The sequence below is a fragment of the Egretta garzetta genome, unplaced genomic scaffold (genome assembly GCF_000687185.1).
Source record: "Egretta garzetta isolate BGI_Z169 unplaced genomic scaffold, ASM68718v1 scaffold411, whole genome shotgun sequence".
Taxonomy (NCBI): domain Eukaryota; kingdom Metazoa; phylum Chordata; class Aves; order Pelecaniformes; family Ardeidae; genus Egretta; species Egretta garzetta.
This window is the reverse complement of record NW_009258541.1, coordinates 1,723,531-1,739,360: the sequence shown is the minus strand read 5'-3', so window position 1 is coordinate 1,739,360 and position 15,830 is coordinate 1,723,531.

Genomic DNA, 15,830 nt, shown 5'->3' with positions numbered 1-15,830 from the left:
CGGCGTTCCTTTATGCAGCCAACCTACCCCACAGCCGGCACCCGTTCACGAGGTGGAAGCATCGTGATCATCGTGTTCTTGTAGACACGTATCTGATGTGTAGGGATCTTAGAATCTCATTTTAGAGTTATGTTAAATTTTAACCACTATCATATTTTCTTCTTGGGGTGAAGAGTGGAAGAGAACAATATAGCCAATATATATTGTATGCCTTCTGTTCTTAAAAATATCCTCACCTGTTTTAAAGCATGCATAGGTGCCAGAGCATGCCTGATTAGAACTTTCTGGGAAAAGGCAATGGTTTAGATCTCTCAAAACCACATTAGGAGCTCCTTGCATAACAGAAGTTTTAATATAAAAATCTCTGAAGCACTTTGAAATGGGAGACCTTATCGCCCTCTACAACTGCCTGACAGGAGGCCGTAGCGAGACGGGGGTCGGTCTCTTCTCCCTGGTAATGGGCGATGGGACAAGGGGAAATGGTCTGAAGTTGCACCAGGGCAGGTTTAGGTTGGACATTAGGAAAAATTTCTTCACAGAAAGGGTTGTCAGGCTCTGGAATGGGCTGCCCAGGGAAAGGGTCAGGGTTTGGTGGTGGGATGGCAGGGTTAGGGTAATGGTTGGACTTGATCATCTTAAAGGGCTTTTCCAACCTTAACAATTCTATGAAATAAGTTTTTATTAAGGCAAAATATATTTAGATGTAATTGAAAACTAGAATTGTCTTATTTGGTTCCCCAGTTAAGTATTATTGTATAGTCCAGCACTGATATTTATATGGCAAATGTCAACCTGTTAAAAAAGCAAATCAGTTCTAAAGATCTGTCTGAAAAGAACAAGAAGTGCTATATGCAAAAGCAGTTTCACTGGATTCTAGGAGATTATCTACGCCAATACAAATAACTCAGACATTAAATATTTACAGGAAACGAGCTTGTAAATGTTGTAACTGCAATTAAACTCTGGTGTTTTTTGGTGGTTTTTTTTTTTTTTTTTTTTTTTTTTTTTTTTTTTTTTTACACATAAGCATAATTTCTCCACATAGCAGCACAAATATCTGAGACTTGCCTCTTCAGGGACTAAAATCCTTTAATAATCTGCCTTTAATTTCCTGAAATTAAAGGATAAAATTGGTGTTCAATACACCTTGTGGTGTCCAAATACAGTAAAACTACTTCCTGATGAAGAGGAAGCCTTAATGAAGGCCAAGGCTGCAGGTGGGTGCCTGAAAGGATGCTACAGCCCATAACTGGAATCTGCTGGGTGTTTTGCATGTGCATAAATGGGTCACATAATCATTCTGCTGTTTAAAATAATCCCTCCTTTAAAAAAAAAAAAAAAAAAAACCATCAACCCACCACATTTCTAATCTGTTTGCTGTGATCACAAAGCACAGAGGAAAATGTGATAAGCTGAAACTATTTTTACTTATCTATTGTAATGCACAAAACAAGAAATTAGGTAATTATGTTAATGAGATAATATTCACAGCCCAGAGTTTAAAGAATTATTATGCAAATCACATCATGAATAGGGAAAGCAAGCAAAAGAACGGTTTGCACACCATAGTCAAAAAATTATGCCAGAATGCACAAACCCTACTGAACTTTAATTTGAACGAATGGAATTAAATAATGTATTTTCATACTTTTCTAAACATGAAATACAGCGTGCTTAAGTCACCCCAGTATGGGTAGGCACCGTGGAAGCCTGCATGCACAGAGAACAGGCAGGGTGCACTGAAATTAATTTCAAGTTTCTAAAAAAAAAAAAAAAAAAAAAATTAAGTCAACTAGAGCATCTAAGCCACAGTGCTTTCTGTAAAATCTGCCAAAACTTCTGGTACCACAATATAGCAAAAAGGCTCCTAGGGAGTGAACATGAGTAGCAATGTCCGACTAATAATGGTCAGAGAGGAGAATAAGGGCACGTATGTTCAAATGAGCCTGTGATGGGGGGTACCTTGCTCATCAAACTGAGAAAGGAGAGTGCATGCCCACCAGCTAAGCCCAGGGCTGAGAAACAAGAACACCAGGTTTTCTTTGAAGAAACTCTGCTGTTGCTCTCTTGGTGAGCTGAAATATGCTTTGGGGTGGGGTTTTGTTTTTGTTTTTTTTTGGTTTTTTTTTTTGTTTTTTTTTTTTTTTTTTTTTTTTTTTACTCTCCTCACCTTACAACCCTTCCCACCACAGCCAGGGAAGCTCCTTGTGTAATAGTGCTGGAGTGCTCTGTCAGAAAATTAGAGGCGAGGAGTTGTGAAATCCTCAGATTTAGGTAATATTCGAATACAAATATTTAAGTAATCTTTCACTGCGGGGGATTCTGCCACACTGACTTTTACACAGCTTAAAAGTTCAATGACTTGATTAAAAAGTCTCCAGTGAATTACGCCACCCAGCTAACCTCCTCCAAGATGGTTGAGCTCTAAAAGGAGAATACTTCAGCAAATGGAGAGATATCCTTAAACTCTGGGATTGGAGCTGTGGAAAATGCATTGATTTGAAGGTGTGACTCCACAGTGAGACCAATGAGGCCATGAGCAAAACCATACTGTGGTCCCCTTTGAAACTGTAAGGTCAACACATTCATTTCTCAGTTCGTTAAGCCATGATCTCAGTGGCATTTTTTAAAAGCTCTGTTGATGAGCTAAGGCTAATTCAAATGACAGTGGGAGAAGAGCCAAAGAAAAGTTTGGAACCAAGGAACTGCCTGACCTTGAGTAGCTGCTTGGCTCTGTCAGCAGTGGGCTGGACTAGCAAAGGAGCAAAAACTAAGGAAAACACATAGCGTGCCCAAAGGTAGGGGAGGTGAACAATACAAAAACAACACTTATTGATTATCTCATTACTTTAGCGCTTGTCCTCCTCATCCAGCAAAAAGAAAGGTTACACCTGGGACAGCTCAGTCTTTCATGAGAGGGAAATCAAATAGGATTTACCGTTTCTTTAATGTAAGGCTGGCTCTCGTAATGAGGAGGAGGAGACTGTGATCCTGGGAAAGCTTTTCTCATTAAACTGTCAATTCTGTATTTCTGAAAAATAGATTAAGCGAGGTACATGTTCATGATCCGGTGAATTTTAACAACTTTAAGTCAATTACACCAGCATCCAAGCACAGAGTTTCAATATTGAAGCTGGAATGTTATCTTTTACATCTGAACGAAACAAAGTCTTGAAAAGCCAAAGCCAGGAGGGATAGCTTAAAACGTGAGAATGCAAAGGGCAGCGCTCTCCGTGTAGCTGTCGTTAAAAGACACTGCTGTTTAAAGCATTCTGTGATAAAACACAAGCTCACTTGGAACATCATGGCAAAACATCACTTCTCAAAGCCTAGAATTATTGTGATGGAGACTGCGTGTCCTCCTGCTTTACCTGGGAGCCAGATTACCCAACAGGGAGGGAACATGGAGTCAGTAGCAGAGAAACGAGCTATTTGTATCTTTTTAAGCAGGAGACGATGCAGACTACTGCCATGATAAGGAGTCACATACATCCCCTTAAAGCCCTGCGTGGGGTACAGTATCCATATGCCCTAGCAAATCTTAACTGTGGGAAAGAGGGAAACAAAACCAACAAAAAAAATCCCCACCCTAAACCAGTTTAAAACAACAGAAATAACTCACGATGTTAGACTGAAATGTTTTATCACCTAGTCCTTGACTTGTGGTCAGGCATCATTAAATTCTGTGAAAAATGAATATATTTTGTCTCTCTTCCCCCTACTTGCAGCTTCTTCCCTTTGAATTTGGAAAGCTGCAATAACAAAAAGCCAGTGTTCTCTTTGCACATTTGATGTTTCCAGGACTGTAAGTACAGTGAGAACTATTTTAGAGTTAACATCTTTGTTAGTTTAGGAACTGTCCTGCAGCTACAATGACTGAGAAAGACATTTATTTTAACGCAGCATCGCCTTTTATGCAACAATTGTATCAAATCATAATGCCAGAAAAGTTTTTGTTGGTGAGGTATAGTCATTTCTGGCCAAATTAATGCTTAGGAGATTATTCTTAGGGACTGAGCGTATAAATTTCCATCTCATTTCAATACTTTAAATAAACATGAAATATTTATGTTGTGCCTAACTTTAAGGGGAGAAGAGCAATACGCCGCATAACATATAGAGTTTTTAAAGAGACTGACAATTCTCTGCATTAATTTATTAAGCTTTAGTAAACATTATCCATAAAAGCATGTTTTCTAAACCTGATAAGGACAGAGTGCACTGATTTACATTCTAGGCTGGCTACTGTCCCAGCATTATTTCTTACTGTAGACACCTATGCAATTGATATTTTGCAGAGAGAAGAATATAAATTATGTCAGAGACAAGCCAAGATTTTCTTGATATATATGATTTTGTCACATGTACGTTTTGAATAAAGGCTGTATTGTACTTTTAGTGCAAAGGCATACAACACTTTCTACTTGTAATTAAGAGGACAAAACAAAAGGGGGCCAATGCTGAACACTGTGCTCTCTACAGAAGTGTTAGTCCTGTGTTAGAATTCTGTGAGGATTGGGAAAAAAAAAAAGTGCCATTCTGTGAGCATGAGGACATGAATGAAATTATTTTCTCACCTTCAGATTTAAATTACAAATTCTAGTTTGGGAGAAAAATAAGGGTGGTTTTTTTTTTCCCCCGTAGCATTAAGTGATTTGATTCAAACAACACAATTACTTTCCACTTCATCTATATTTAAGATACATTTCAGTATTGCTCTGGTTCAACAGCAGCTATCAGTCCAGGACCCAATTTCGACCCATGTACTGATCCGTATGTCCCATCCAAGAGCAACCTCACCAGCACAAGAGAGACATTAAAAACGATAATAAAAATAATACAGAGGGGTGTTCAGCATTGGTTCTGTGCAGGCTCTGCCTCCCTGCTGTAACTAAGCCTGGGAAACACTGGTGGGTTTTGACAAGTCTTCTTAAGCGGGTGTTTAATCTCAAGCAATGCCTGTCTCCGCAGAGTCACTGTTCATCGGTTGACACTGCACCAGTTTTCAAGTGCTGGCTAAATTAAGACCCAAGTACTATTTTTATCTGTCCTCAAAATTGTGCAGGGATTCTACATTGTTAGTAGTATTTCTTAAATAAGCAGCTATTCCTAGAGATAGTGCAAGGGAAGAAGGATTATTTTTAGTATTAATTGCATTCCACTATATATGTATAAAATTATTGGTTTTAAAACCAAGCTTTTTATTACCCTTCAATTAGAAGGCCAATGAATGATCTATCATATGAACAGATGTCAAAGTAAACAGCATCTGCCTTGAAAGTATTGTTAGAATATTTTAAAGAAGTTTATGGACAAACCAGTGCGTCCTTAAGCTATTTCTGGTGAAGTAGTTTACTGCCTCGAGTTAGTAATACGCAGACATAAGCTGAATGAATCATTAAGTATAAACATCAAGAAAGTATAAATAAATACTTAGTTAAAAATTAAAAAGGTTTTTTGACGTATGTCAGGACTTTTTCATGGATGTATGACATTTTATTAAAACAATTTTAAGCATTTAACATGAAAGCTCTTTTGTGAGTGGTTATTGTGCTGTTTGATTATCAACAACCTTCCATGTCTCAGTGGGAGCAATATTTTTTAATTTACCATTACAGAAAAGATAAACTAGCAAATACTAGATATTAATCATGGCTAACCCTAAGTCAACCTTCTGACAAGTAAATTGATATTCTGAAGTTATTGCTTATAATGCTCACATTTCTTCCTTTTCCCCTAGTGAAGTACTTTGTTTTCATGATTTTATTTTAGATTTAGTCCAAATAAATTTAAATCTTCCACAACAAAACTGCACAAAACCCCAATCACCAAATCAATTAACTCGTTCAATTTTTAATAGGTTAGGCCAGTGGTATATTGTAGTTTTAAAACAGTTCTAGAGGCAAATTCTATAAAGATCTACATTTTTAAGCCCCTTTTATTGGATTGTTTCACTGTTGACCTCAGGGACTTGAAAACATCAGATTAGAGCTTGTGAATTCCAGACTTCTGTTGATAAAATTGGATTCTTCAAAGTTTGACCTGTGGCAATGGGTTTGTTTTGCTTTGTTTTCTTCCCCAGCGGCAGCACTTTTCAGAACAAATGAAATACCCAACAGTCAGTGAATGACTGACTGCTCCAAATATTGTCACAACACCACTCACATGGTAGGAAAAGGATAAGATGACAGTTAAAAAGGACAAAAAATGATTTAATGGCATTCATTTTCTCCCTTGCCCAATGGATTATCCATTGGTTCAACAGCTGATGTGAGGCACATTTTGCTGATAAATCAAACTCACCTACATTAATCTTTAAAATGAGAGTTGTTCAAGCCTTTGTATACTCAATAAGGTTTCTTTTTCCTACAGTGAAGTCTTGGGGACATTTGAAATACATTTCTGAGCATAGGCTGCTCAGAGAGCAATTCAGCAAGGGTTAGATTTAGTTCAGCTGTGAAGCCCAGCAAATCTATTGGGGACATAAAACTTGGACGACACGGCATCTGCATTCCCTCTCCTCGCTGACGTGCTAAGGCTGCCCCTTCCACTGATGGCACTGGGAAGTTATGCATTTTGTACTAGGGAAAATTCTGTCTTCCCATTATTCAGTATCACTAGGAAATTACATTTTACATTTTTAGCCTTAAATCATAGGCTTAGACTAGCAGAGAGAGGGAGAGGTGATCTTACCTCCCGACATTCCCCCGCTGTTTGGTTTTAGGCAACTATGACGCATTTCACATTTATAATTGCTCACCACAGAGTCTTTTCAATCTTTTAAAATCCCTCCCCCCAAACCATGCATCTTTTCTCACAGAAATCTTCCTCCTTGCTCTGTATAAATTAAGGATAATCTTTGTCAAATCACTGCTGAATTTCCAGCATCTGATACCCAGTAGCTGGAAGCTGAAAATGAACTGATTTAGATCACAACTAAAGCACACAATTTTGTCATGTGGATAATCAAGCCTTAGAACAATTAACCTACAGGTGTGCTGAATTCTCCATCACTTGAAGTCTCCAAATCAGCATTTCATATCTCTTAAAATTATAAGCTCTAAATCAACCAGGGACCAAATTACACCTGATGCAAGAGTTACTGCGGGAAATTCTAGGTGCGTGTTACACCACAGAACAGAAAAAAAACCATTATAGGGCTATTTAACCTTAAAATCTTTTAATAAACCCACACGGTTATTGAGTGGAAAGATAAGGAAGCAAATGTAAACCAGTAAAACTTCTCTAAGTGATAGCAGAATAGAGAGGCAGAATTTGGATAAGCTAGCTTCAATTAAGAACAACAACTCAAAACTACAAAAATTTCCTTGAAACTATACTACTATTTTATACTGATGAAAGCAGAAGAAGTCTATGTAGGAAAAACCTCACTGGTCTTGAGAGACTGGGGTTGGTGTGGGTGGTTCTGCACAACCCCTGAGCTTGGCCCATGCAGCTCTTACAACATTAATAAAAACTAAAATTATTTTTAAAAATTTTCAGTGATTAATTAGTAATGACATAAAAAAATAAAATGAAGAACAGCCAAATGAATAGCTATATATGAAGCAGGTTAAAAAAAAAAAAAAAAGAGCTTTTATGGAGAAACAAAACATCAAGGTAAACCCCAACTTCGCAATGCTGTCCGTGGATATCCATTTTCATTAATATTTCATGGAAAGTCACCTTAATCAGGCAATAGCTGAAAATTCTGAATTTTTTTTTTACTACTTCTTTGAGTAATATCTTCCCTTCTGAAGTGGTGTCTTTGCAGAATAATAAAAAGCAGCGCCTGAGAAAATGCGTATGGTTCTTCAGTTCTCAAACTCAATATATGCATTTACTTGTGCTTTAATCCACTAACAAACCAACTCTGAAGCATTCCAGCATCCTTTTTTAAGAGATGCTTGTCTGATAAACAAGAAAGCGATTAAGAAAGAAAAAAGCTGAACTGCTGAGCACAGTGTTCTGGAGGATTGTGACAAAAAAGGGTTGGTAAAACGTGTCAGGATAAATACAACTCTGAAAAAATTAATGGACACATGCGGAAGTTCGGAATCTGGGTACATTCCTCTGGTACCTACCCTTTCCTTTCTTAACCCCCTTTTAGACAACCGCAGTGAGGCACAGATTCTGCTACAGAAGCATCAGCAGCAGCCAGACCGCTCAGCAACGCCATCAGATTCAATCAATTACTGATCTCCCTAGAAAACCACAGATCTGTTTTCCTACAGTTGAAGTGACAACCAAATGAAATGAAACCCACTGCATGGGCAAAACTTAAAGTAGGAAATGAAATTTAAACTCAGAATGGATGTCAGATTTGTGAAGTTTTAAGGTTATAACCACCACCACTTAATACAGCTTAAGTGACAGGGTGACGTACAGGAATATTCCAGCTTCCAGTTCTGAACTGTGGTTACCACATCTGAGGAGAAGAGGAGATTATATTAGCCTGGATGCCTCCAAATCTGTTTTCACAATAAGCAAAGATAATAAAAAGCTATCAGAAGATCATTATCTGCCTCTGTTTATGCTTCAGCAGAAAATAGTGAATTTATTTATCGGCATCATAAACTGTTTGACGTTTTCCTTTTAAAAATCACTGCCAGCACTGATAACGCTGGGAATACATAGATTGCATTTAATGCCACGTCGTGGCTGAGGCCATTCACCATTCTTACAACTGCGAGATAGGAAGCCAGAAGGAGATACTGTAGGGATTTATCTGATATCCCATACTTCAAAATTTTTCACAGTATTTGAATTAAAGGACAAGTTTAGTGCAAGCGCATCAGAACAGTTCACAAGAGGGTGAGAAAGTTCTTTAATTATGATGTGAAAGCCCCCCCAAGCTCTCCCATGTCAGAAAGTGCGGAAGAAATTGGGTTTATTCTGGTTTTATTAATAAAACTTACATATAACTCTCTAGCCAAGTTCTTGAAGCCGAAAATGGGTCCTGCGTTGTTACTGTTTTCTGAAGACACCGTAGCCTTGAGAATATACAGTAAGATAATGCCAATTTGGAGGCTATCACTTGTTTATCAAAATAAAAGGGCATAATCCTAAACAAAGAAAAACGGCTATTGCAAGCAAGTGCCAGAGTACAGAATATTTCTACCAAAACTAAGAGTAATTCTATTAGACCAATCAATCTTTCCAAGTGATTCTTCTCTTGGCTTGCTTTTAACTGAGTTCAGGCAAGACAGGCCTCTCTCCCTACTTATCGGTGGAATTTTTGGCAGCTCTATTCCTTCCTTTCAGACAAGAAAGAATAAAAATATTACGTGTTACTAATGTTAACTTTTACACTCTGGAATACATAAAGTTTGAAAAATAGACATGTAAATGACAATTCTTTTTGCCTATCAGCTAGAGGGCAAATAAAGGTTACTATCTGCTAAAATTAATGTATTTTTTTCCTCTATTGAAATAAAACAACCTTCATTTTCTATTTTTCTGAACCACTGTATTCTGCAAGTAGCGTTCAATTCCACAAATCACTTGAATATATGCTTACAGGTAAATTGACTTTCATAGGGCTATATTTGATATTAGACATGTACTTACTTTACTGAATACTGATAATGTCACTATATTACTTTGTTGGCCCATCTTCTGCGCCTCCCAGGCACGTCACATCACAGTTACATTTATTTGAATACATATTAGTAATGCAGCACTTGATACATAAGATATGTTCAATAAAGACAGTGTTATAAATTACCAACCTAGAACATTTGTTCTATCGGAAATATTTCTGCAGAGACACGTATTAGGACCAACCCAACATCCAATCCTTCATCTTTAAGAAATCAAGGGCATACATTTATCCTAGGCTATAGGAAAATTCAAGGGACTTGGGGACACCTCGGTGTCAAGTTTCCTAATGCAGAAAACTTCATGCTCTGAACTCTTCAAAGGGTTTAAAGGCAAAGTAAGTTCTATTAATAGAGATGCCAACAAACGCAACAACAACAAAAAGCCTCAGATACCCAAAATCCACCTTCAGTAAACTTTTCAATGTTGTAAATCAGATGGCAACTCCAAGAAGGCATTCTGAAAACAAGCAACCACAGTGCCTAACTATCAGTAGGTATTGGTTGGTTTTAAACTCAATATTGGAGAAAATAGGGTGCGGTGTTTGGGGGTTTGGTTTTGTTTGTTTTTTTAAAGAAATGCGGCATTCTGCTCATTATACCTACTATTTCCCTTCCGTTCTCTTAAAGCATAATTCTCTGTTACACTGGGCTGCATGATGAAACTTTCATACTCCGTGCTCTTGTAAAAAAGTAGCATGCACATAGGAAGACAGCCTGCCTTTGAGCGCCTCTTCTGAATTAATCAGTCAACGGATTTCTGCTCAAGTTTCAGCTTGCAATCCCAGTAACATGATTACTGCAGTTTTTGTTTCGCCTCGCTTTGCTCCTGCCAGGTGACAGCAGCAATTGCCATAAAATAAGCCCTGAAAATTAGTAATAGTTGAAATAGAAAAACAGAACTTCTAATAAAAAACCCTCACATCGATGCTTCTCATCATCTTCAGTTGTAGCACCTACGCTTATGGTTTCCCCAGGGTTCACATTATTTAGATTTCTGTGTGCAGAGCTCCAACTCCTTTCTTTTTCTTCTATGTAAGGAAGGGGCAATTAAGACTCAAACAAAGTGTGTCAAGTGCCCCATCTGAAATGGCCATTTCATCTCGTGAGCAGGAAGGGTATAGCTTCAGATGGCACGTCTTTAGGGAAATGGGATCTTACCAGTGGAAGAAAGGCTGTCTGTTCTCCAGTGCATGGGGAACCACAAAAATAAATATGGCTGGATCGAAACCTTAGCCTGAATAAGATAACCAGAGCCCAGGGTTATTTATCTTTTACATGCAACTTCCAGGGCTATAAGACTTTTTTTCTCACTGTGGAGGAATGGTCCCCTGGGAAGCTCCTGAGCCCCACGCTGGTTTCAGTGAGGACAGCGTGCCCAGCGCTGGAGCCACGACGATACCCTGGCAGTTGTTCCTGTAGGGTACTACAGGACAGACAGCAGGTACAACCAGTTCCTTTTTCTTTGTCTGTAAATTTAATCCCGCCACCAAAGTAGAAATATTTAGAGAAAAACTTTATCTCTTTTCATTAATATCTTGTCTATAGATTTTTCTTCTTTGAACAATTTACCTGACTCTCACACAAGAATCACAGTATTACAATTTTTTGAACCTTCAAATACTTTGAGGTTAGTTTTGTATTTTCTAGAATATCTAGGGTTCCCTTTTTGCAGGGAAAGATCTTACAATTTTTGAAGATTTGATGGGGAAAACTACCACTCTTGTTGGTTTGCCTCCTAACTATCAAATACTCTCTTCTAAGGCAGAAGAAACAGCAAGAGATACTGGGTACGGAGGCAGAGTGTCCCTGCTTCTCAGGCAACGAAGAAATCCTGGACTTTCTGGATAGAGGCCCACATAAGGTTTCCATAAGACTTGTTTAGTCTTTTTCAATTGTGAAACACCAAGATCTTTGAAGGAAAAATGACAATGCTAAGTATTATTTTATTATCATCAAAATCCTGCTGTGTATGTATGGTGGGTTGACCCTGGCTGGATGCCAGATGCCCACCCAGCCACTCTATCACTCCCCTCCTCAGCTGGGCAAGGGAGAGAAAATATAATTAAGAGCTCATGGGTTGAGTTAAGGACAGGAAGAGATCGTTCACCAATTACTATTACAGGCAAAACAGACTCAACTTGGGGAAATTAGCTTAATTTATTACCAATCAAATCAGAGTAGGGTAATAAGAAATAAAACCAGACCTTAAAACACCTTCCCCCCACTCCTGCCTTCTTCCCAGGCTTAACTTCACTCCCAATTTCTCTACCTCCTCCCCCCAGGTGGCACAGAGGGATGGGGTTGGGGTCAGTTCATCCCACACAGTCTCTGCTGCTCCTTCCTCCTCAGGGGAGGACTCCTCACACTCCTCCCATGCTCCAGCCTGGGATCCCTCCAATGGGATCCTCCCTCCAATGCGAGTCCTTCCCAAGGGCTGCAGTTCTTCCCAAACTTCTCTAGCGGGGGTCCCTTCCTCTCCTATGAGGAAAGGCTGAGAGAGCTGGGGTTGGTCAGCCTGGAGAAGGCTCTGGGGAGACCTTGCAGCCAATACTTAAAGGGGGCTTTAAGATAGACGGGGACAAACTTTTTAGCAGGGCCTGTTGTGATGGGACAAGGGGTAATGGTTTTAAACTAAAAGAGGGCAGATTCAGGCTATAACTAAGGAAGACATTTTTTACGATGAGGGTGGAGAAACACTGGCACAGGTTGCCCAGAGAGGTGGTGGATGCCCCATCCCTGGAAACATTCAAGGTCAGGCTGGACGGGGCTCTGAGCAACCTGATCTGGCCAAAGATGTACCTGCTTGTTGCAGGGGGGCTGGACTAGGTGGCCTTTAAAGGTCCCTTCCAACCTAAACCATTCTATGATACCGGCTGCTCAGGCTCACATCAAGGAGCTCTGATATTCCCTCTGCTTTGGTTACATATTTCTGCTCTGGGACTTGTTTTAATAGCAGGCTGCCACTGTTGCATATGTTCATGTATGTTAAAATGGAGAATAATGAACAGTTAAATTCATTTTACTTTGGCTTCAGCATATTCCGTGGATTCATCTGTGGTCCTGACCTTAGCAAAAGGCTCCTGAAAAGGCAATAGCCAACGCCTTCCTGACGATTACAGTGAAATACCCAGCAGTTCAACTATTCAGTTTTCAATTCATTCTTTTTTCTTAGCATATTTATCTTCTTAAAACATTGATAACTCCAGAAATATATTTACTCCTCACAGTAAGGAGGAGTAGGTTGGTCAATATTGCAAGATCAGGCAAACAGGTATTTGACCTGCCTGGGAAGCCAGCACTGAATCTGATTTTTTACAGTGTCAAAGTCAAAACTGGTAAAATTGGAGTTAAAGAAAGAATGCAAATAAAAATGAATTATTTTACACATAAAAGTTAGTTTCAAAGAGAAAATAAAAGATGAGGTATAATTTAATTGAAGTCACTAGACTATTCCACACATTATCCCAAGTGTTCATACAGTCACTCGTGCAAATAGGTAAAATTCAATAAAAAATGAATAAAGTTTCCCAACAAATTTTAATGCATTTATCTCTTTTACTATGAATCATATACAGAAGTTGCACAGGTCTCCAAAGTACCACATTTCCAAAAACTAATTACATCCATACCAGATAAAGGAATGCATTAAACACCGGGCTGTTCATCCATTTGTTTACAGCGAGAGTTCATTATGACAAAAGGCACAGCAACTGGATTGTGAGCCAAATCCCATTTCCATTCTTTTCTGCAGCAAAACCCCCGTGCACTGGGACTGGTTTGTCTGTAGGACTACATTTGCAATAAAGTCAGTGGCAAATTCTAGGGGCAGGGGGGAAGCATGCCCCAACTTCAGCCAGAGAACTTCCAGGTCTGTATTAACAACGATATTCTCATATGAGAAAATAGTATTTTCTCCTTCCACAAATATTATTAATCCTATAGCACAGGAACAAGTAATCAAAGTACGTATAAAAGAAATACAGATCCAATGTTTAAGATTAAGATATCGGGACCAAATTTCCACCAGCATTCCTTCTCCCCAGCCTCAGCCAAATCAGTTCTGAACGACTTCCAATTCCATATGACTACAGGGAGCTACAGGTAATGGACAGTAAATGTTTGCAAGCTGGCATCAAGTGAAGAATAAGTATGAGAATATTTGCCTATGTAATTATCCCAACTGAGTTGGTCACAAGTTATACCTACCTCTAGCCATTACACAGTGAACGTATAAACCGGTGGCTATTGTACAGTGTAAAAAAAAAAACCCCAAACCATTGAAAATGCATAATTTTACAATTGTCAGCCTACACCTCCAGTTCTGCCTTATCAACACAAGATAAATGCCAGTGAATCAGGCACCGAGTAGCGTGCAAATTATTTTTTTATGGTTTTATTTGTAAGATTAAAACATTTCCTTTGAGAAACAGCATCAGGGAAATAGCAATACATGGTGCGTGAATCGTGCAGTACTTTTAAAGGAAATATCTACGTGCCCCTATAGCATAATGTTGCTAGAGAGATTTGTTTTAGAATTTAGTGCTGGAGCGGACAAAGAAAAACATTATTGGACAATATTGCCAGCAGATTACAAGTGTGAATTGTAAATTACATCAGCCCAATTATAAAAGAAACCACTGGAAATGTGCTGTTATTGATGTGGCTCAGATATAATGAAGTGTTTTCTGGCACTAAAAGAAATACCATATATTATGCAGATTCTCTGCTGTGCACATAGCACATCAGGGTTGCATCTAATAAGGTCCTGTATAAAAGCCCTTGTAATTATTTTTAGACTGAAACCATTTCTTATTTCTCCTATGAAACAAATATCCCTTTTCACCTCCCCATTTACAGTACCAATTCATACCCCCCATTTCCCAAGCCACAGCATCTACTGTAGTTCAAGGATACAGGGAATCAAAGAGAACATGGGGCTTCCGATTCAGGAATTGTTGTTTTTCAGTGGAGAGTAACCTCATCTGCATGAATTAAAGTACTAATGAGCTAAACAGCACTGAGACAGACTAGCAAAAAGTGAAGTGGGATGATTTTATAATACCATCTATATGCACTGTAGAGTAAATCAAAGGATCTCATTTATTAATATTTTATTGCTACTTATAAACAGTAAAGAAAAACAGCAAATTCAGTGGACAAAGTGGGTGTAATAAAGTAAACTACATCAGCCACATACTGCCTTGGCAAAAAAAAATTGCAAAAGTGAATCTTTAAGTAGTAAAAGACCTACTTTAAGAAGTCAGCTCTTTTTGAAGATGCCTAAAACGTCAAATCAGCTACTTGCACATCAGCGTGCACCAGATTAAAAAAAAAAAAAAAAAAAATATGCCTGTGAGTAGTGGGATGCATCAGCCGAGTCCCCTCCCAACAGCAGGACCCTGCCAACCCAAGCTGTCCGAGTAGGCTACCTGGTAACTAAGAATGGCATCATGACGCTTCTGCGTAATTGTAGCTTGCACAAAACTTTCAGATTCATTTTTAGCTCCTTTTTTCAGGGGGAACTACCAGTTCAACTATTTTTTTTGTCCATATGCAAAACAGCTAAAAATCCTTATACACAAAAACTTGTAATAAAAGAGCCATCAGGCTTATCTTCTAGCCACTTCGCAGGCAAAGCCCAGTTCCACCACCTCTGTTTTTTGAAGCCGGTGACAAATCTTGATACATCCAACTGTCCTTGAAGTTAGAGTGAGCCAAGCGTCTAAGCAAGTGGCCTAATTTTTCAAAACCTCCCATTGCCTTTTTCACCTTTAAGAATCCCCCTGCTATTACCACAGAGCAGATCCTGACAGACTCTCTGCTGATGCACAGGAGGCAGCATTTAAGAAAACCCTTCATGATCCATCTATGGGTATGTCAGAATTGCAGTTCCAGGAGAGAAAGAATCTGTCACAGCAGGAGAGGGGGAGGCATTTTGAACCACCACAAAGGACCGCATCAAAGCGTGTCCTTCTCCTAGGCACCAAATTAATGCCATTGAAGGAAAAGGGAAGAAAGAGATCCTGCATCTCTGAGAGAATGGAGACCCAACGGAAGATTATGGCAACAAATCCTAATTTGGCTGCATGCAAACCTTTGGGGAGAAAACACTGATCATCAATCTAACAACAGGCTGTTGCAGAAACATTAATAAAGCATAGCAGCAGATTGCAAAGGTGCATGAATGTTGCCCCAATAAATCATTCACAAGTTTGCTGCACAACTGAC